Below are 23,326 nucleotides of genomic sequence, written 5' to 3' on the forward strand. Positions count from 1 at the left end.
TGCAGATTTTTCTTTTTTCTACCTTGATAACTTAGGCTGAGTCCTCCTGTGTGATGGAATGGAGTGTGAATGAAGAGCTGGTCACTGATTTACTCTTACTCATTTGCATGCACCAGTTGATACTAACTAGCTCCATGTCTAATCCTTTAACCAAGTTTTCTGGCAAACCAGAGCCACGGCATCGTTCATGGGTACCTGATTTGAATGCATATGTAAAGACATCACCTCTGGCTTCAAATTTCTCTTTGTGATATCCTGTTTATTTCATTTTAACATGCATAACCCAATATTCTGTGCTATATATCTAGGTAAAATTTTCTCCCATTTCATCACTGAAGGTAAATTCTGAAGTAAGTGTTGAGCACTTTAATTCCTCAATTTGCTTTTAAGTCTTAAGGGGAAAATTATGATGTTCGCATACTGGTTCAGGCTGACTCTAGGATCTTAATGGGAATGACTGTGTGAGATTAACGCTAAAGACAAATAGGCAAACATATAATTCACCAAAAATAAAAGTTATCAACTAACTTTATCATGGAGTGGTGCTGGTGGGCATATAAATGGTGCCAAATGAATGGCATAACTGTAATTTTCACCTTTCAAATATTGCTGTGGCACTGTGGAGTCTAGTCCAAAAGAAGCTGATCTCATTTGTCTCATCATGGTTTCTTTTGGGCCTTGGGCAAACGGGCCAACACTTATTTTCAAGGCTGACCTCATCTTTTCTGGCTGTTGAGTAGACTTTGCACTTCAGTTGATGAGGGCATATGAGAAATGAACCAGATAAATTGCTTGATTAGAATCTTCATGAACCAGAACTGATGACAGGGGCACACGTTTATTTGTGAATTAGGAACCAAATACATCTTTCTTGGGCTCGATGCTGACACACGTATTTATATCCTCCCCACTGTGTACCATTCACTAATTGTAAACCCTGGGTTGTTTTGCATTACAGAATTTTTGCACCACTATATGGTGCTTAAATGTTGACCATGCTTCTCTTGCAAGTCTCATGTTAGTCTATAAATGGCCCTCTGGTTAGGGGAACATTGGCCTTCCTCCTGTGCTTTTAAGAAATGTGAAAGAGGGAACTGAACCTATAACTCAGCCAGTTTTGAAGCCAGCTTGGTTATTATTTCTTCAATAGTAGGAGACTCTATAACCACAATAAACAAACAAATATAAATTCTCTTTAACTGATAGGATGAAAAAAACCGACACATTTCATAGATTTTTATAGAGATAAAATCATATTTAGCCAGAAGTGCCTTTCTTGGCACTACATACAATGTAATAAATCTGTGTATACATATGTGAGTGTGAGTGTCTGCGTGTGTGAATGTATCTTTTGAGGTTGATAAAGTGAGAGATAACTTTTTACTTCTCAAGTGTCACAAAGCTTGGAATTAAAAATGTATATAAAAATTACCAAATTTTGGGGGCTGGGGGTGGGTAAAAGAGGTAAAGGGGCAGATATGTATGGTGACAGACAAAAATTAGACTACTGGTGGTGAGCATGATGAAGTCTATACAGAAATTGATAAATAATAATATACACCGGAAATTACACAATGCTATAAACCATTATAATCTCAATAAAATAATTGAAAAAAATTACCAAATTTTAAAAATGTGAGATCTTAGTTTCTCTATATGCCATAAGGTACAAAAATTAATATCAATTAATTTTGGCAAATTAATGTGATTTATTAATTTATTAATGGTAAACTGTGATATTAGATACACATTTGAATGTTTATCTTTTGTTAATTTTAACAAAAGTGTCTACATTTCCACAAAACACTTCTTTCTAATATGAAATATATTTGATAAATAGGTGTCAGATTTTTAACAGACTTCTATAGCCAATTATCTTGTAGAAAAATCAGCATTCACTTATAGTGTTTCAAAGCCAAAATCAAATAAAATTAAGGATAGAGGAGATATAAATCTGTCTCCTTAAACTGTACCTTTTCATGGAATTTTAAGGGACAAGGAGCTATTAGAAAAATATTCCTTGGGCCAGCTTGGTGACACAGTGGGTGGGTTAGCACACCCTGCTTTGGCGGCCCAGGGTTCACAGTTTGATCCTGAGTACGGACCTGCACACCACTCCTTAAGCCATGCTGTGGCGGCATCCCATATACAAAACAGAGGAAGTCTGGCACAGATATTAGCTCAGGGCCAGTCTTCCCCACCCCCCGAATTCTTATCTGATTTGAGTTGTTGATTACTGAGTCCGATAATATTATTGTTCAGCAAATATTCACTGCTTCCACTCCCATCCTCTCTGAAGGAGTAAAGTTCCCTGCAGCACTGACATTGAATTTAGCATGTCAGTTGCTTTGGTCAGTGGAATGTACATGGGCATGATATGGGCAACTCTGAGTACAATTTTGTGCACTTCCGTTTTGCTGCTTGCACCTTGCCATCAACCACAAGAAGAACATAATCCTGGTGGCAGCTGCTGCTTCAAACCATCAGAAGGACCCAGATCTGATTTAGAGTCTGAAACAAAGCTGTCACAATGGATCACAGACTTGTGAATAAGAACAAGTATTTTTATTGTAATAAACTGAGATTAGGGTGTGGTTTGTTACTTTCTTAGTCTGCTTAGGCTGCCGTAACAAAATATCATAGACTGAGTGGTTAAAAACATAATTTTTTTTTTTTTTAGGAAGATTAGCCCTGAGCTAACTACCGCCAATCCTCTTCTTTTTGCTGAGGAAGACTGGCCCTGAGCTCACATCCATGCCCACCTTCCTCTATTTTATATATAGGATGTCTACCACAGTGTGGCTTTTGCCAAGTGGTGCCATGTCTGCACCCGGGATCCGAACTGGCGAACCCTGGGCCACTGAGAAGCGGAACGTGAGAAGTTAACCACGGTGCACCCAGGCCAGTCCCTGAAAACATAAATTTATTTTCTGACATTTCTGGAGGCTGGGAAGGCCAAGATCAAGGTTCCAACAGGATTTGGTTCAGGTGAGGATTTTCTTTCTGGTTTGCAGGTGGCCTTCTGCTGCATTCTTAAATGGCGAGAGAGAAAGAGCCAGCTCTCTGGTATCTCTCCTTATAAGGACAATAATCCTGTCAGATCAGAGCTCTACCCTTATGACCTCGTTTAATCTTAGTTACCTCTGTAAAGGCCCTTTCTCCAAAATAGTCACATCAGGGTTTGGGAATGCAACATGTGAATCTGTGGGGGAGACACAATCATTTAGTCCATACGAGTTACATAGTATTGTTGTAGCATAACTTGATGAATATTCATATACTACTAAAGCTTGTCCCAGCTTTTTTTTTTATCAGTTTTCTCCCAAAACAGCAACCAATAAGCCAGAAAGATAAAAGGGGAATGTATTCTGATTTAGGCAATCAAAACCACAAAACCACTTCTGTTTATGTGGCCATTTTTGTTTTAATAAAACCATTTTCTATATTTTATGCCAAGATAAACACTGTTTTGCCAGTAGAAAATATTTTGTATTAGGTAAAATGATAAAATTCACTACATTTGGGTGCATACAATGTTTTTACTGTTGAAAAAACAAACATCTCATTTTCTGTCTTTTCTCTGTGTGTATGCATGTGTGTTTGCAATATGAGACTGCATAGATTTTATTTCAAGTCTTCTCTGTCGGGTATAGTCTGATGAATGCAGAAATGCAATGGGGTGATATTCAAAATCAAATAACAGGATCAAGAAACCTAGAAACAAAATCAGTTTATCATACAGTCTGAAATGATTATTGCCTTAGTGTATATATATATATATGCCTACCTTAAGACACAGTGATGCTGTTTTTCTCTTTTGATTTTAGGAGTGGGTAATGAGTTGGCTTTTTCACTTTTTAAGTGTACAAATCTAGGAACTAGGATGCTATTTTTAAAATTAAAATTGTGTTTCCACCGCAGATTTTCCTCTTGGTGCAGGAACTGGATCTCAATGTGCCGAAGCACATCATGCAGACATGCCACCGAAATAGGAACAGCAACCCAAGAATATAAGAGTTTAGGGAACCTTACACTTGTTGAGTGAGGGGCAGGTGAAGGCAAAAGAAGGGCCACTGGAAGTTAATGTCCTCAGAAATCATGCTGTGGCCTACCGAGGTGGCACACTTTGATAGCCAGGATCATGCGATTGATTGATTTGACTGCGAAATCAACCTGGAGTCATGGTCAGAATGGCTTCTCAGTGTAGGACCACTCAGTATGATTGTGCATTTCTAGCCCAACACTCCGAGCCAAGATGGTACTCTTAAGGCTGCATTTATCCTGAGAAGAAACCATTTTTTATTGTATATAAAAGTGCTGTGTGGGCCAGTGGTGGCTCTGAATCCACAGATAATCCTGGATCAGCATCAAAAGCCTTTTGCGAGGATAAGAGGTTGCACTCTAGTCCTGGTGCTATCCCTCGGCATAGGATAAAAACCACTAATTCATCTGAACAAGTGTAACTTGAACAGGTCCATTCAGAACACGCTAAAACGTGGCCATTTCCTTCTAGCATAGTAATGCAGAAGCTCAGTTCCCTGGTCCCCACTTACGACTCCCCTCCTGTTTCAGCTTTCTTGAGTAGAGACTTCAGAATCAGCTTTCACCTTACACCTTGTAACTTGGCTATTCTTGCTTAGCAAACTCTAAAACAGCTTTCCTACAAATTTATGAGGAATATGCTTCCGGCCTTAGCCTTCTGTTTCTGAACTGGACAACATTTATCTACAGTTCTTGTTTATTTACTCGTAAAATAGATATTCCTTTTACCTGAGGCACTATGAGAATCAAATACTTCATTTTGAAAGGGCTTTGAGAAAAGCAATCTTTCTGTCAGATATGTATATGTCTTAAAGCAGTTTTGACAAATGATTGTGGTTATATTCTCAAGCTTTTAGACTTACTTCCAAATAAAAATACCTTCAGTCCATTTTAGAATGCAGAAAAGTAATTTTCTTATTTTTCTTGCCAAAATCCCCATTCTCTATCTTCTGAGATATTTACATTTATCTTAATATTTTTGTGGTAAAGACCTCAAAATGGTTTTAAAGTGACGTATACATCTGAAATAAAGAAAACTTTTATATAAGTGTGTATTAATTAAGAAGAACCTAGAACTTAGAAAAAAATTTAGCCTTGGAAATGATTATAACCAATACATAATTGGTTAGACCAAATTGTCTGTAGGAATAACCACAGATTATCAATAAATGTATGGCTGAGGAGATTTGGGAGCATCCATTTTGATGATTCCCAGTGGCTTGACATATTTTTGCCACATCAAAATCCACAGCAGTCATTCATCTTTTACTTAGACCCAGACTCCTTCCATCTTGTGCCTCTATCTTGTCAATAATCTTGGAGTCTCCCCCAGCTCATGGATCAGGAAGCATACCTGATTCTTAATCATTTTGCCTAGGAAGTGGCACTCGCATGTTCTCTTTACATTCCATTGGGGCAAATAAGCAATACGACTTCATCTAGAGGCAAAGGAATTGGGAAATACATATTCCCTGGCTAGCCAGCTGCTTCTCAGGAACAACTACACACTTTTTCTCTGCCACATAGTGGTTAGCCAAAGTCTTTCTGTGTATTTTCTGATTTTTAGACGAGAACAAGCAGCAAAGATACTCATCTATTAACCTCTTCTCTGTGAGAGCACAAAGAATTAGTGGTCATAAGATATAATTGGAGAGCTAACTCTTCCTTTTCATATGGAGGGCACTATTCCTTCTATTTATATTTAATTTGCTAAAGTGAGCAGGAGATGAAGAGAAGAGAATGCGTGGTTCTTATTTGGGCTCCAAGTCAAGCATCTTAGCAGTAGAGATTTAATTTTTAAATTTAATTTTAATTAAAATGAGAGCCTAGAGATGTAACAAAACTCAAGAAATGGAAATTAAAAAATAAAATCAAATCCTGGAGGAGCACACACACTTAAAGATTCATGCAGGCTTCTCAATGAGAATATCAGCATTCACATCATTCTTCTCACGTCTATTGGTGATAAAGACACAGCTGTACATTGACATCTGTAGCAAAATTATGGATACATTTAAAATATGCTTTAGATAAATACATATACATTTGTGTGTCATACTACACTTTTATTTCTAAATGGCAAACTATGTAATGCATTATGTAACAGTAATGGTTACTTTACTGCATGAGCTACACACATACATATATATCATAATTAGCTAAATTTTTCAATTTTCTCATGCTTTCACGAAACGGGACTCAGCTTATTAATTTATTGTAGAGGCTTAAAAGGCATTTCATTTTGAGATTCTTTGTCTTGAATCCTAAAAAAGCAGCAGGATAACTTAAGAAGGGACTCAGCATTGCCGAAAGAGCAAATATGTAGGCCAGGCCTATAGAAGATCTTCCACTACTTTCTCGCCAATATCTCAGCATCCAATGCCCTATTGGCCTTGGTCATCGTGTGTAGGAAATTGTCTACAGTGACATTTTTCGCTATGCATACACCAAGGCTGCTAAAGAATGTCACACAAACGGACAGATTGGTGCCAATATACATTCATGATTGCTCATCTTACCCAGGCTCTCAACAGTGCCTGGGAATCCTATTAGATTTCCATTATACAACTGAATTCTCATTCCCTACAGATACTATTTCAAACCTTCTCAACTCTCCTCAAATCTTCAGCTCATCCATCTCCTTCCTCAAATCCACAAGATTACTTTAAAGCACTGGGGTAAACTCTTAGACTCCTCATTGTCCAGGCTACAACCTGCATCCATCTTTCCCTTCTTCCTGTTGGGGTGAGGAAGATTTGATTTTGCATCTGCATAACTGATCTATCATGTCTCTGTCTCTGGAGCCCTTCCTCTCTGGATTCCTTAGAAATACAGCAAATGCTCCATTCTCCATCTGCTTGTATCTTGAGTTTCTCCATTACTTCTGGATAAATCACATCAGAATTTCACCATTTATGCCTTTTTGGTGTTAAGAAAAAGAAAAAGGAAAAGAAAAGAAACTTTCTTCAACCTAATTACCTCTGCAAATCCCACTCTCTCATCTCCCCTTCATAGTCAAAATTCCTGAAGGTGTTATCTATATTTTCTGTCTCAATTTCCTGAGCTCATCCAATGTTATTTCTTCTTGCAATATAACACTGACCTTGCACTCACATAGGCTATCAAAGCTTATTTATTGCGAAATATGGACACTTTTCAGCTATTTTGCCTGACTTCTTGGAAGGATTTGATGCTGTTGGAATCTTTTGTTCACTAACTTCTATTTCCCTGTTTCCCATGGTATAACTCTCTCCTGGTTTGCCTCCTTCTCCTCTGGCCTCTCCTTATTTTCTTTTGGCTCTACTTTCACTTTAAACATTGATGACTTTCCAGCCTCAGTTCTAGTCCTTTTCTCCACCTCACTGTTAAGGACTTGTGAAACTAGTCCAGGAATCCCTTGGTGAGTTCATCTACTCCCAAAGCTTCAGAAACTCTGTGTAAACTGATGACTCCCAAATCTACTCATCCAGCAAAGACTTCCTTCCTCGGCTCCAGTTCTGTATATCCAACTGCTTACTAAACATTTCCATGTGTATATTTCATAGACACCTTAACATGTTGAGAAGTGCACTCATGATTTCCTTATCCCTCTTCCACACTTAATTCTCTCTTATCTTCTTTATTCCTGAAATGCTAATGCCATCTACCCAGGGCACCTTTCACTTCTAGTAAGTCACCAAATCATTTCGATTCTACTGTCAAACTACTTTCTGTATACTTCTCTTTATTTCTACAGCTACCACCCAGGTCCAAGCAAATACCATCTCCTTTCTGAATGGCTGCCACTTCTTCTTAATTGACCTGTCTTCCTTCAATATCTCTCTTCTCTAATCCTCTTCTGCACAGTACAACTATGAGAATATGATTATGACATTACCTTGCTCAAACTCCTTTAGAACATTCCCATTGCACTTACGATAAGGTTCAAACTTGGAAACATGTGACAACTGATTAGACCCTTTGTGATATGACCTCAGTTCACTCGGCAGCCTCATCACTCAACCTCCTCCTCACACAGAACAGACATATAGAACTTCTTCCAATTCTTTGAAATATAGCTTGCTCTCGTCCACCTCTAAGCCTTCACATCTTATTTCACATCTTATTTCCATTCTATGGTTTTTCTTGTTATCCTTCAAGCAGCCCTTGTTGGGTTTTTGGATTAGCTTAATAAATCCTACTAAAGTATGACTTCAACATTTATGTTCTTCTCCTATCATAACTTCATGCTTTATTATTATTGCCTATTGTATGAGTTTCCTATTGCTGCTGTAACAAATCAGTACAAACTGCAGCATAAAACAGCACGAATTTATTAGATTACAGTTCTGGAGGTCAGACATCTAAAATGGGTCAGCAATTCTGTGTTCCTTCTGGAGGCTCTGGAAAAGAATTCATTTCCTCATTTCTTCCATCTTCTCAAGGCTGCCTACATTCCTTGGCTCATGGTCCCTTCCTCCATCTTCAAAGCCAGTGGGTAGCATCTTCAAATCTCTCTCTCTGACCTCTGCTTCTGTCATCATATCTCCTTCTCTCTGTCTCTGTCTCTCCTGCCTCCCTCTTTCCTTATAAGGACCCTTGTGATTATATTAGGCCCACCTGGATAATCCAGGATAATCTTTCTATCTCAATGTCCTTAACTTACACATAGCTGTAAAGTCCCTTTTGCTATGCAAGTTAAAATATTTACACATTGCAGGGATTAAGATGCAAACATCTTGAAGGGGGGCATTATTCTGCTTCCCACATTTGTTTAAATGTCTATTTTTCCTATTAGATTTTTGAAATCTCTTTTATTCCCCTCTTTATTCCTCTCTTTATTCTAGCACAGTGCTTGACCCATGAAAGGTGTTCAGTACATATTTATTATAAAGAAACACACAGTCCTAGATGTGATTTCGACCCACTGGTATAGGTATAGATGTAGATATAACAAACATGTAACATTGAACGAGGGTAAATTGTAAAATATAGTCCTAAAACAATCAAATGCAGCTATAAAACAATCTTTCCCCCCCCTACTCTATTGCTCCTTTAAAAACTCTATAGCAGCAGAGTATTGTCTTATACTGCACTGGAAGGTGAGAGGATGGAGCAAACAGACAGGGCAGGGTTCCACTCTGCTGTGAACATAGAGTCACTAGGAGTCAGAATCAACTCGACAGCGCTAACAATAACAATAGCAACAAATCGCCCCTTTAAACTTTTTCACAGAGATTAGTTGTTATCCTGTCTCCAAATAAGAATTCAGATTGCAATTGCTTCTCTGTTTACTTTCAGGTATTAAAACAACCTATGGTGACTTTGAATCACAAAACAGTTTCAATTCAGTAATCAGAATGCCCCATCTCATGAATATGTCCGAACTCTGGGTTTGCGTTTATGTTGAATTGCTTCTCCTCCTCCCCACCCACCTTGCTTACTGTGGTTTCTGACCCTTTCAGCATTGGAATAGGGGGAAGAAGGGAGAGTTAAGTGGAACAAAAGCCGTTACTCGGCTGAATCTGTGGAAGTGAGGTAATTTCAGTGGTCTCTGAACTCTGCAGATGTTGAAAGCTGACTCTCTTGTGTGTGTTCGTGGAATATTGGGGGAGATCTCTCTCACTCCATCCCCAGAGAGCTCTCTTCTACAGCCACGAAGTTCCTGGAAGTCAGCGTCTACCTTCTATTGAGGTCCCTTCACCCACCCAGCTGAACTGCTTGAGAAGGTGAAGAATACCCAGCTGCTGCTTCCTCTCCTGTGTGTTTCAAAAGTGGTCCCAAGGAAATGCTCATGAATCCATTGTCCCTACAGATTCTCAGGGTGCCATTAACATCTTCAAACCAGCCCTCTCCACTGCTGCAATAGACCACTTTAGCCAGCTTGTTGCTCGCAGACTTCTTAGGCTTGGCTCAGATAATAGCCCACTATGGACTCCAAATTGAAGGAACACGTATTATGCTCCCCAAGTGGTCCTTTTAAAGACCCTCTGGGGTGTGGTACGTGTATTGGGGGAAGGAAAACATTCACAAAACACCTCTCTCCAAAGAAAACCTCTTCAAAACTCTCCCATTTAGAAAAAAAAAATCTACCTGTAGGTGTGAGAGGTTTAAGAGTCATCTAGCTGCATCACAGACAGCTATTTTTGAAACTTCTATCACAGTCTAGAACCTCACTTTTGAATATATGACCTAGCTGAGTTAAATATTGAGTACCATGTGCCACTGTACTAGGTCTTGTCTTATTCCATTCTATCAACTCAGTGAGAAAGGCATTAATATAGTCCTCATTCTAGAGATGAAGAAACCAAAGCCCAGAGAGGTTAAGGAATATGCTTCAGGTCACGGTGTTGATAAATAGTGGACCTGAAATTCAAAATCCAGGAGTCCCAATGTACAACTCATGTCTTCTCATATCATAATTTTCATCACACTTTCTCTGTTTAAAGCCCATCTTCTTTATCAGACTGTGATTTCTTTCTTATTCTCATCACTTTTCCTAAAGTAACGTTCACCTATGTCTTGACACTGACCTTGTTCTCAGTTTTTTAAATGCTATTCAAGATGATATATTGCTGCATATGCCATGCAGGGGGAATGCTTTATCCATTTAAGAACAATGACAAACAAAAGAAGCAAAGCAAAGCAAACTTAAGAAGAAAAAAGATCTCCAAACATAAAACGCTGTTACTGTAATATCCAATTAAAAAATAAAGAGAACAGGGGGCTGACCTGGGGGTGTACTGGTTAAGTTTGCGTGCTCCATTTTAACAGCCTGGGGTTTGTGGGAAAGGATCCCAGGCACAGACCTGCACACTGCTCATTAAGCCATGCTGTGGCAGCATCCCACATGGAAAAATAGAGGAAGCTGTGGCAGCATCCCACATGGAAAAATAGAGGAAGATTGCCACAGATGTTAGCTCAGTGACAATCTTCCCCAAGCAAAAAGAGGAGGATTGGCAACAGATATTAGCTCAGGTCAATCATCCTCACCTACAAAAATTAAAAAATACCAAATAAAGAGAACAGTCCACAGTTTTTGTTTACTAAAGACCAAAAATTAAATTTTATGCTGCATTTTACTGATTTTACAGATGTTCATGAAGCTGTGCCCAGCTGTTGCCTGAAACGTGTTATTTTAATTATTGTGGGGATGTAACTGATATTGCCCATGGTCAGGTTTGCCTTAGTGAGCGTCATTTCACATTTTAGTGTCAAGAAAAGCTATCGTTCTTTGAAGCAGACTTTGATTAAGATCAGATAACTGACTCTGATTGTCTATCTATTAGTTCCCTCCTTTGCTTTAGTCTCCAGAAAAGGACTGGGCAAACAGTTGTAGTTTGTAAATAGTTTGTAAAATAGTTTACATTGGTCCACTGCTTGTTTTTGTAAATAGTTTTATTGTTCCACAGTCATGTCCACTCATTTATGTTTTGTATATGACTGCCTTCATATAAATTGGCAGAACTGACTACTTGTTGTGGAATCTGTATGGCCCACAAGGTCTAAAATATTTACAGTATGGCCCTTTATGGAAAAAAGTTTACTGACCCTTGCTCTAGAAAGCTTGGATTGTCATTTTTCTTTGTATCAGACTCTCTACAAAATACTCCTTCATACTACATTGCCCCAACTGTTTATCATATGTACAAAAGTGACATTTTAACTTTTATCCATTTTTTCTCTCTCATATTTTACCTTAGTTTCTTGTCTTTATTATCTTGTCTATATATTTTTAGCAATTTTAAATTTACTTTATTTTACTGTATCTCATGAATCTTCAAAAACTACCTTAAATTCTTTTTGAATAAAATGGCATAATAATAAAATAAAATATCACTTTGTATTATATACATTTTTGCAAGTAAGCTCAAAGTATTTTGCGTAAAATGAAGTTGAATATAAAGAAATAAATAAGTAGACAAGAGACCAAACACTCGTCCTTGTTGCACTGACTTGAATATTTTAATTTTTGTTTTTATGAAACACCTCCATATATTTACTTTTCAACTTTGTAGGCCTTTAGAAGCATTAGTTGATTTTTTTTAAAAGAAAAAGGCCAACAAACAAAAAATACAAAGCTCTTTTTGAACTTTATGCTTTATTTTCTGAGAGGCAGATAACACTGTATTTCCTGCAGGGCAAAGCTGAATAAGATCCAAAAGCATTTATCTATTAAAAGTATTAAGTATTACCTTTTAAAATGAAAATGCATTTAATTTTTATTTCTTTACTGATTTTGTGTAGGCAAGTAGAATGAAAATTAATGCTTTCCTCTGTCTCTCTAAAATAAAAAATGGTATATTTAATTGGACATGTGCTCCATTTCATGAAATGTCATTTATCTAGGATATATGCTTCTATTACAGAAACAGCCACTGCACGGTATAAAGTATATATATATATAAATTCATATCAGTGGAAATCAATGGATAAAATTACATTGACCTTCTAATTGAGTGCTCCCATTTTGTCTAATACATTATTTTCTTAGCAAATCTTAGAACCCTTCTTTTTTCTTTAACTGCTCTCATCCAAAACTTTCATGCTGGTTCTAAAATTTCATTTCATGCTGTAGGATAAAAAAAACACCACAGATGATATATAAAACGTTTCAGTGCAAAGAATTCTCTCTTGACTTCTAACCAACTCTAGACCATATTAAAGGTTCTAAATTTAGTGTCTTTGACTCAATACTGGGAGGACTTTTATATTTTCAATGTTCTTTTGCTTATTAATACATGGCAAGCGTTTGGAAAGAAAATATAAATCCCAGGACTGTATTCCAAGTACTTTTCTTCAGTTTTTCATAATAAAATTAGGAAATTAAAGTGATATAATTCCATGCTGAATTTTCCAGTTTAACAAAATGAAATAGACTTCTTGTGGTGATTGTTTTGCAATAGACACAAATATCAAATGGTTATGTTTGTACACTTGAAACTAATATAATGTTATAGGTCAATTATATTTCAATTAAAAAAATGGAGAGAAGTCCTTGTTACAGAGTCTGTCTATATGGATTTTGCTATGTTGCTGGTCAAATCCTAGCTCTCGGATATAAGGTAATATATAAAATGTACATCTATGTGACCCTTCCTTCCTGTTTTCTGACAGATTTAAGGGAGATTCCTTTGTATTTTGCTTTCTAGTTGAAAAACAAAAATCCATTAGCAGGCTTCACTCCCCTGAGCCAGCTTTTCAGATATCAGGTTAGACACATTTTAAAAAATCATCTGTAGTCTGAGAGCATCGGGTCTAGATATGCCCAATCCACTGAAAACTGAAACAACAGTGACATCAAAAGCCACAGGCTTCCTGGTTACTTTAATGATAGATGATTATAAATATGAGTCAATACTTTAAGCCAATCTATCGTTGTAAATATTGAGCCCATATAAATAAATAAAGCCGGTGGCTTTAGGGAGACGCTGGTCTTGGCAATGGGATCTGCAAGATTTGATGGCGCTGCCAGGAGGCGCTGTAGGGAGTTGGTATTTGTTGTCATTTTTCAAGCACCACAGATTCTGTGTGTTTTTATATTTTTATTTATTTATTTTATTGTGAGATTAAAACAGAGTAAACCATAAAGGTTTTCTGGAAATTATTTTAAGGTTTTGCAGTTTAAAAGGTAGCTATTTATTTATCCAAATAGTAAACATACCAATCTTTGATTATGTAAGATTGGATCAAGTAATGCCCAAATAACGTCAGAAAAGCAATTTTAGGTCATGTTTTTAAATTTCTCAGAAAAGTCTAACATTGAACTGAATTATTTTCCTGAAATCCATGCCTAAAATATCCGTTAAAGTTATTGTTCAGAATCACAGCAATGGGTAAGATTCTTTGTCTTTCAAATTCTTACTTACATTAGATTTCACTGGGGCATCACTAAAGAGAAAAAATAACAAAATAGAGTGGGCAGTTTGATTTTAGGGGGAAAAGTCTTTAAGCGAATCTTTGGCTCGCCTGCTCTTGCTACCTCATTAATCCTAAATGGTGTCAGTCAGTTGAGTCTAATAGCTGTGAGCGTTACTACCATGGTCAGCTCCAAATTATAGTATTGATTAATTGATTGTCTTCTTCCAGTTGTGAATTGTATTAGTGCTGGCTCGGGCAACTTGGCTTAGGGCCAGAGCCTAATTTTAAAAGGAAGGCAACAAGCAGTTTCACTGTTTCACTGCTTCACTGCTGTGGTTAAGTGGATGCTCAGGAAACAAAAAGCTTTGGAAAGACAACTTGACAAAAAGGAATGTACTAAATATAATGAATATGCACTTATTTATAGTCTCTCTCCAACCCGGAGAAAAAAGCAGAAAGAGAGTAAGTCAAGAATTCATCATTTCTCAACCTCAGACTTCCAAAACAGTCTTAAAACAATTGACTGGAGGATGAGAACAGGAAGGAAGAAAGATCCAGCATGATAATGAGCCAACATTCGGATCTGCGGAATTACAGCCATTCAGGAGAGAAGCATGGTGACTTTGGTAGTTTCAAACCAAGTAGAACTTAAAGTGGATTATGGCTCCCTATATCGTAGGTATAACTATCTAGGGAAGCTTAAAAAGCACCTGCCACATTGTGGCACCACCAGGGCAGTAGTGCCATCTTCTTAGAATAATATAAACATTACTAAGTTGAAAGAAAAAACAAAGGCCACTTGTTTCTTGTTAACTCTTCACTTTAATGAGGAATATAAAACAGATGGGACTGTTTATCATTGATTCTTGTGGAATGGGAAAAGCTAAATGGGGCATTGAGAAGTTAATAACGTTCATAGATCCATAACTTTGCATTTGTTTGCTGCCAGATCAATTCCTTTTCCCTAGAAAATCTGGAGGGAAAATTGGTGTGGAATGGAGTAACTGATTATAAAATAATATTCACACTAAAATGTATTTATAATCAATATTAGTCTTTCTTTTCAATATGAACAAAATTAAACTTGACTTTACAGAGAATTAGAAAGAAGACCTTTCTTCCTCAAGTAAAGGGAACGATCACAAAATAAATGAGGGAAATGATTCCAGGGGTCCTAAATTTGAAAGCTTTAAAATCAGTGTTTAGACAAGAGTAATAAATGGAAGATTATAAACGGGCAAACAATTGTGGATATGTGAAAGCATACATCACAAGGTCAAATATGCTGATGAGAATTAGAATTTGGTGGAAGTTTTTGATATAAAAAAGGGGAGAAAGATTGCAAGTAGACATGTGGGTGAGAAAATTACTCTTCTCTAAGTGGTACTAAGTTCAAGATTATTAGTGATTGATTATATAGATATGAAAAATCCTAATAGAAACAAGAGCTTCTTGGCATAGATCCTGTAAGGGAAGTTCATAGAATAAATCTTCACAAAATGTAATGGTATATTAATTCTTCATAGCTGTCTCAGTGATCTATAGCAAAAACAAGGTTAGAGTTGGGAAATTCATATATTTGCTACATAACAAATATTATTATGGGATACACTGTTTGGTAGATGCTAAAACTACTTTGGGGGCAGGTAAAAACAAGCAGCGTGCCTTCAGGGTGCTCTGTGGAGCTGTGCTAACAACTTGAAAAGATAAATGCATATCTTGACTTAATTAGGTACTTAGGCGTTAACTTGGAAGATAAAACTCTTAGCTCTTTGTGGGAAGCTTCCAAATATAATTCATCCTGGCACAGTCCTCAGTTACTCAGCACAGAGACCCTAGCACAAAATGGGTGTGCCATGAGTATCTTTTGAAAGAAAGAATGCATAAGAATATAGCCTTTGAACCAACTTCCTGTCAATGGCAAGAAATAGTTTTTAACAATATACCATCTTTAAAGACACCTAGCAATAAATAAATAAAGTCAGTAAAATAAATAATAAAGTCACTAATAAGATATTAGTAAATTTAAAGTGCTTGGGATCCCAAACATGTAGGTGTAGCTAATTTTCCCTCTCCTCAAGTAAATAAATGTGATTCACCCTAGACTAAGACATTATTTTCATCCCTGTAGACGTAATTCTTCACCTATTTGGACTGGATTTAGCAACTCCGTTATGAACTCCTGTGCTTCTAGCATTTGGGGAATGTTTGCACTCTCCTGTAAGTATTCAAGTGGTTACATTCTAAATGGGCTCCGTCTGTCTTACTCCCCGTTATGTTCCCTAGGTACTAACAAAGGGTTTGGCACATAGACAACTACTTGGTTCTTTCAATTGGTGTCATTCTTGACCCGTTTTCCCCACAGCTCACATCAGGTTTGTCTGCAAATCCAGATAGCTCTACCTTCCAAGCAATGCCTATCCAGAATTCAACCACTTTTCCCACTCCCAAAGCCATCACTCGGTCCACTTGTTGCCCGTACTATTTCAACAGCCTCCATCCTGGCATACCTGCCTTGGCCCTTGTGCCCGTTAGTTAGTTCTCAACCCAGAAGCCTGAGGGATCCTCTTAAAATATATGACTGATCATGTTAGTCTTCTGTTCAAAACCTTCCGTGAGATATCATCTCACTTAAAATAAAAGTCCAAGTTCTTCCTAGGAGCTACAAGGGTCTTTTCTCAGACATCTCTTCCTATCTCTCCTTGTACCGGGCACTCCAGCCACACTGGCCTCTTTGCTACTTCTCACATATTAGGTAAGCTTCCTCCTCAAGCCATCTTCATGGCCTTTGCACCTGCTATTTCCTTTGTCTAGAATAGTCTTCCTCCAGTGCCTACAGGACTAACTCCTTTACTTTCTTGAGAGGTTGTCTCAAAACTCATCTCCCTTCAAAACTTCTAAAATGCCAACATTCCCCTTAACCTGATACTTTAATTCTCCTTCTCTGCTTTATCTTTCCTATTAGTGCTGATTCCAAGCCTGATAGTCAGTAGGTAAGATGAGCTTCCATTCTCCATAGCTGAGTGTCTATTTGATTAGTTGGTACTGATTAGTACTGGTTGTTAAATATTTTAATCCTCACCCATGCTCATCACTACCTAATATACTCTATTCTTTACCTGTCTCTCATTACTAGCTCATTACTCCCTCACTTGAGCTTTTCTGTTCAACTCTGTATCAGCAGCATCTGGAGCATCTGGCCTCCTGTAGGTACTCTACCTGTATGTCCCTATTGTAGCCTATGTGTGCTTCTATCTTAAAAGGCACGTTTTTTATACTTAAACATTTTTATACTTATTTGCTTTCACATTGTCTCCATTTAATAGATTGTGAACTACTTGAGGGCAGGTATCATTGTTTTTCATCTTTCTATCTCCATCATCTACAGTAGTGACTGGTTAATAAATATTCAATGAATAGATGAATGATAAAAGGACTTGTGCATACCCACAATTATTCATTTAAGATATACATAGTATTCCAATTATGCCTTTATTTGTTATGCTTACCTATTTTTAATCAAGATAAAATTATTTATACAAACTTTCATTGGCTCAAATATAACCTTATAAATTATATATTCCCAATGTGTGAATTTATCCGCTTAAAGGATTTTCAGGAGCATAATTCTTGTGACTGAGGAGAAAATATTATGTATACATAATCCTTTCTTGGCATTACTACGGTTTTAAATTGTAGTAATATGAAGATCTCAAGTAAATTTTAGACAGCTGTTTCCAACAGAAGATATTACATAGGAGATTCCTAATTCCATTGGATAACTAGAGATGATTTCTGCTCTTTTAAAATGTGATTTAAAAAGTATGATTCTGCATAGAAAAATCTGAGAACAGATTCAAAGGTCTTTTTTTTGTTTGTTTGGAACCATTTAACGTGTCCAAGATTTTAGAAAGCATAAACTTTTTATAAAATATTATGTTTAGGTCTATGCCATCTACCACAAGAAGGATCAACTCATAAAATTTTTGGTTAATAAATTATATAAGATTATACAAGGCACGTTTATCAAACGTACAAAAGGTATTCTTAACAGTTCTCACAAACTCAAGACTCGAAAAATTACTTACCACCTGTTTTGAGGAATGCTGCCCCCCTTCTGTTTTGTTACTTCCCTCCTTATATGTTGTCCCTGACCCAGGCAACTCTCCCTCTGTTCAGCACAGCCCATCGTAGGCACGCCTATCTTCATCCCATTGAGTATTTAAGAAACAGGTCAGATACTAGTGAAAACTCACATTATTTAGAAATGCAGAGCCAAATGCAATGGTATAGCTTAGTTCCCACATTCTGGAGATCTCACACACACACACACATAAGCACAGCCTTTTATATACCATTCTTAAATTCAACTTCTGGGTGACACTTTATAGCTGAGTCTCAAAGCCCCTCACTTTGGACAGATGTCCAGTTATCAAGCACCAAAATTTAACATTTCAGACAACCTCAGATTGCCACCCTGACATTTTATCCCCCATCATCCTATAGCCTATAAAGTAGGAAAATAATGAAGATAATGAGGGAGATAAATGTGGACACTTGAGGAACTGACATCTACAAAGGTTCTCAAAATACTAGTCTGATTGTCCTGGTTCTACACACCACAACCTATAATTGAATTTGTTTGAAATTATTTAGTTTAGTTATTGTCTTTTATTTCTAGAAAGAGGTGTCTACCTTTGCATAAATATAATATTGGATGATTTTATCACTAAGGTGACTTTTAGGGGAAGTTAGAAGTCAACCTCTTTTCATAGCTCTATTTAGCTATTAAGAACCATTCAGTTTCTCCTAATCTTCTTTACTTAGGGACTTTTCTTCCGTCTTGCCCATTTCTTAGGAAATTTGGATGTAGCCAGTGTTTTCCAACTTGATACTAAATTAAAGTCCAGGTAGATTTAAAAATATACCCATGTTAATGGAATTCAATTGTAGATGGTCAAAATACATCTTAAGATTATATATATTAATATATATTAATATGTATTATGTATTTTTAATAATGCATGTATTATATATATTATATATACATATATAGCAATATATATACATATACACATAAACATTCTCCTACAGTCTATCTTAAGTAAAAAAACAAATAGTTTTGCAAGGCAGGAGTTTTTAAAATTAAGACTTTATTTTTTATTTTTTTTCCGAGGAAGATTAGCCCTGAGCTAACTGCTGCCAATCCTCTTTTTGCTGAGGAGGACGGGCGCTGCGCTAACATCCATGCCCATCTTCCTCTACTTTATATGTGGGATGCCTACCACAGCATGGCTTGCCAAGCAGTGCCATGTCTGCACCCAGGATCTGAACCGGCGAACCTCACGCTGCCCAAGTGAAACGTGCAAATTTAACTGCTGCGCCACTGGGTGGGCCCCAAGACTTTATTTTTTAAGAGCAGTTTGAAACGCAGCAAAATTGAGGAGACCTAACCATTTTTAGCTTCTATTTCTAGAAATGAACCGATGAATAGTGACCAAAACTAGAGTGGACAATTCATACTTTATATTGATTAATATACAGGATTTTTTAGGGAGAAAAGATACTAGAAACTGATGCACATAACTACCTTAAAATTTATTTTATACTACTTGTTTTATTTTTATGTCATTATGAACTCAAATTAGACTTAAACTCTTTTTTTATCCTCATGACTTTCTTGAGCAACACAAATAATCCAAACTGATAGTCCTTTCGGTGATTATGGTGATGATCACAAATACTTATGTTTAATCCTGTCAATCTTAACTTAAAAGTGATAAAAATAAACAAACCAATTTAAAAATCAGTATAAGAGCCCCCTATTTATAATAGTCCATGTGAAAAACACCTTTAGGCTTTCATTGTTTCCTACAGGCACCTGAAACCATACAGAAGGCACAATTTGTCTGAAAACCCAAAAGCACGGTGGTCAGACTGAGAGGTAGCAGCTTTTCCACATACTTATGGTAGCATCCAGGTACCATTTGTCACTTGCATTAAATTCTAGGCATCCATCTGAAACATAAAATATTTTACCGATGTGCTGGGAAGAGGCAGCAGAGGACGAAATATCTGAAATTCACGTCTTAAAAGGAATGGGTGAAGGAGGTCTGGCTAGTTTGCATAGAAAAACAGAAGATTAAAGGAAAAAATAAAGGCAGGTAGATTCTGTATCAGTATAAGGAATCCCTTTCTTGCAATTAGAGCTACCCAATGATGAAAGGGAGGTTTATGTGTAGTTTTAATCACAGACTGACAGTGTGGCATGGGGAAGCTTCCTATGGAGTAGGAGATTGACCTATGGGCTCTTCCCTGGTCTTTATGTCTTAATTTTTCTTTTTTTCATCAAAGGATAAAATGGTTTTAAATGAAGAGTAAAAAACGTCTGAGTCACAGATATACTGCCAAATTTCTTTTTGTTCTTGGGCAGGTCATTTATCTTCTCTGGGTCTAAGTTTGTCATGTACGAAACATGGCCTGGAGTTTTTAAGGTCTATTTTAGTTCTAATGTTCTCTGACCATACAAATGTAGACATACTGAGTCAAACTCTAAGTCTGCTCATGATGAGGATCATTACAATTGTAGAGCTGGAAAGCATTTAGAACTGGAAAGCAATTAGTCAATCCCTACACAAGATGTTAGATTATTCATTTTACTATTCTTATACAGACTTGCTAGTAAACCATTTTAATGTCTTTCTTTTAGATACTATATAACATAGTAGTTTTAGTTGTTACCTCTGAATGAAAAATGTAACTCTCTCAACCGGAAATGCTCAGAGAAGATCCTGCTGAGCATTCTTTTTTCTTCTTCTTCTTCTCCCCAAATCCCCCCAGTACTTAGTTGTATATTCTAGTTGTAGGTCCTTCTGGTTATGCTATGTGGGACGCCACCTCAGCATGGCGCATGGCCTGATGAGCGGTGCCATGTTCGCGCCCAGGATCCGAACTGGTGAAGCCCTGGACCGTGGAAGCAGAGCATGCGAACTTAACACTCGGCCACAGGGCCGGTGGCTGCTGAGCTTTCTTCCTCTGGCCATACAGTCTGCATACCCAATTAACCTCCCCTTAATTAGATTAACTTGTTCTTTACCAGAAATTGTCAAATTAATACTGCAATCAAAAATCTCTAATAGAGACCCGAATATGTCCCTGCTATGTATAATGTTAATTACTTCTTTACTAAAAATAACTCAAACCAGGCTCACTTAATGGGATGCCTTAGTTAGGAGATCTGGTTTATTTCTCTAAAACAGTGTTGCTCAGAACTTTATAAGTAATTCTTAAAATCACCTAAAGAAATCTTAGTATTTCCAACTTTCTTAATTAATTAGATTCTAGAAATTAACTAAAATTCAGGAAGGTTACTCCTCATTATATGAAAATATTTACAGGCATTGGCATTGGTCCTTATATTAAAATATGGTACTGTGTAGCAAATAATCAAATGTTATCATTCACAAGAAACTAAATTCCACTTGCCAAAATAAGCAAAGCACTTGGCTATAGAATCCACAGTAATATTATGTTCACCATGCATATTTGTGAATTTCCACATTTAGACATTTAACAGTTTCTGGCTAGCATTAGCTTGATCCAATTAGAAAAAGTGACACTGACAATTGCGTGAAGAAGAAAGCTCATTTAACCAAATTGACTAAACTTGGTCAATGACCCTAGAGCAGAAGGTTTTGAAATTTTAATTACAGAATAGTATAGTCATCATTAACAGTATCTTAGATATCCCAAAATGTTCTCAATCAGTAATTTATTAAATGTTCATCGAGTCAAGGCACTCTTTTAGATATTGTGAGGGCTATTAAAGATGAATAAGAAGACATAGACCCTCCTTTCCAAAGGTTCACGATCTAGAGACTTAAGGAGGAACTGGCAAAAGAGTGGAAGCCTCATGATTCTGCCATCTAGTTACAGGGTTTTGGTTCTCTTAACTCAAAGCAATCAGGATGATTTCAAGACATAGTGGCGGTGGTTGTCTCTGGAGTTCCACGGGGTTAGAATTCTGATGCTAGTACTACTTGTGTGACTTTGGGTAAGATACTTTAGTTTCTCCAGTTCTCAGGTCCCTCATCCTAACATGGAGATAATTAAAGTACAGACCTCAGAGGTTTACTGTGACAAGAGAATAAGAGATGAGTGCAATGTGCTTTGCACATAATATGCATATCAAAAATAAAGGTTGAATATATTTAAGGGATGAAGGCTTTATTAAATAAGAAAGCTGTCTTTCCTTTGGCAAGATTAAAAAGTTCCATATTTTGTAATGTGTTAGAGTTATATGCTTACATTTAAGCCTGATTATATAACATTCATGGACTACAAAGGGAAAGAAAAATTTCTAATGCAATGCCCTAAAGCAACACTGCTAGTGAGCTTGTGATCTTAGATAAATGGAGAAGACAATTTGGGAAATACTGATCAAATATAATGCCTGAAATAAAGAGTGCTAGCCTTCACCCAATTGTTTGACAAAACGTCTTATATTTTTGCAGACAATATGGAGAAGGCAGGATTAGAAAGAACTAGGTAAATTTGTTAAGGGGCGGAACAGCCCCTAAAAAGACATTAGAATGTGTAAAATATTAATCTGAAAAAAATACTTGGAATATTGAATATGTAAAATATTAATCTGAAAAATATACTCTGGCTCAGAGTGCTGTCTTTAGTAGAGTGGAAATATTATAAGATTTAAAGGTCAGAAAGTTTGGAGTTTGGATTCTAGCTCTAATTGTTTTTAGCCATGAAAGATTTTTACCTGCTTGACCACCAGTTTAAAGAAGAGGCTATGAGGATAACATGTAAAGCCCGTCACTTCATGTTTGGCACATCTTAAGGGCTCGATAAATCATATCAATGATAATCATTGTTATTTTTACCTCCATTTCATTTCTGTGATGAGATGAAGATAATTACAGTGTTTCGTTTCCACTTTTTACTCATCTTGGAGATACAGGAATACCAAGAAACCATTTGATCTGCATTTTATAGAAGAGGTAGTTGTTTATGCTCTTTCTGACCATGAGACACTATGTTTCTGTGATTCAAGTATCTATCCTATCTCCAGAAGGTGAACTTCTAAAATTTATTGCCTACTTCCACTTTCAAACACGCCTATATGTGGGCAGATAAGTTCCTGATACTCCAAGATTGAATGAAAATAACGTGATTAACATCTATAGGCTAACCCATATAACCACTACAATATGTCAGGTACTGTTCTAAAGCACTTTTCATATATGAAATTTAATCTTCACAACAGCCATAAGCAGTAGGTTCTATTATCTCCATTTTACAGATAAGAAATGTCAAATACACGTATTTGAATAGATTGCCTAAAATCAAACAGCTAGTAAGGAGCAGAGAATCTAGGCAAGTCTAGGTTAGGATCAATGCAATTTTCCCCTTAGAATAGAATTGATTGGTT

General features: G+C 36.7%; 1 protein-coding gene across 44 annotated transcripts in view; it reads right to left on the minus strand.

The window, feature by feature from the left end:
• Positions 1 to 23,326, minus strand: part of PTPRD (protein tyrosine phosphatase receptor type D) — a 2,079,533-nt gene that overhangs the window by 746,950 nt on the left and 1,309,257 nt on the right. The window lies entirely within an intron of this gene.

The sequence above is a fragment of the Equus przewalskii genome, chromosome 22, assembly GCF_037783145.1.
Source record: "Equus przewalskii isolate Varuska chromosome 22, EquPr2, whole genome shotgun sequence".
NCBI lineage: Eukaryota > Metazoa > Chordata > Mammalia > Perissodactyla > Equidae > Equus > Equus przewalskii.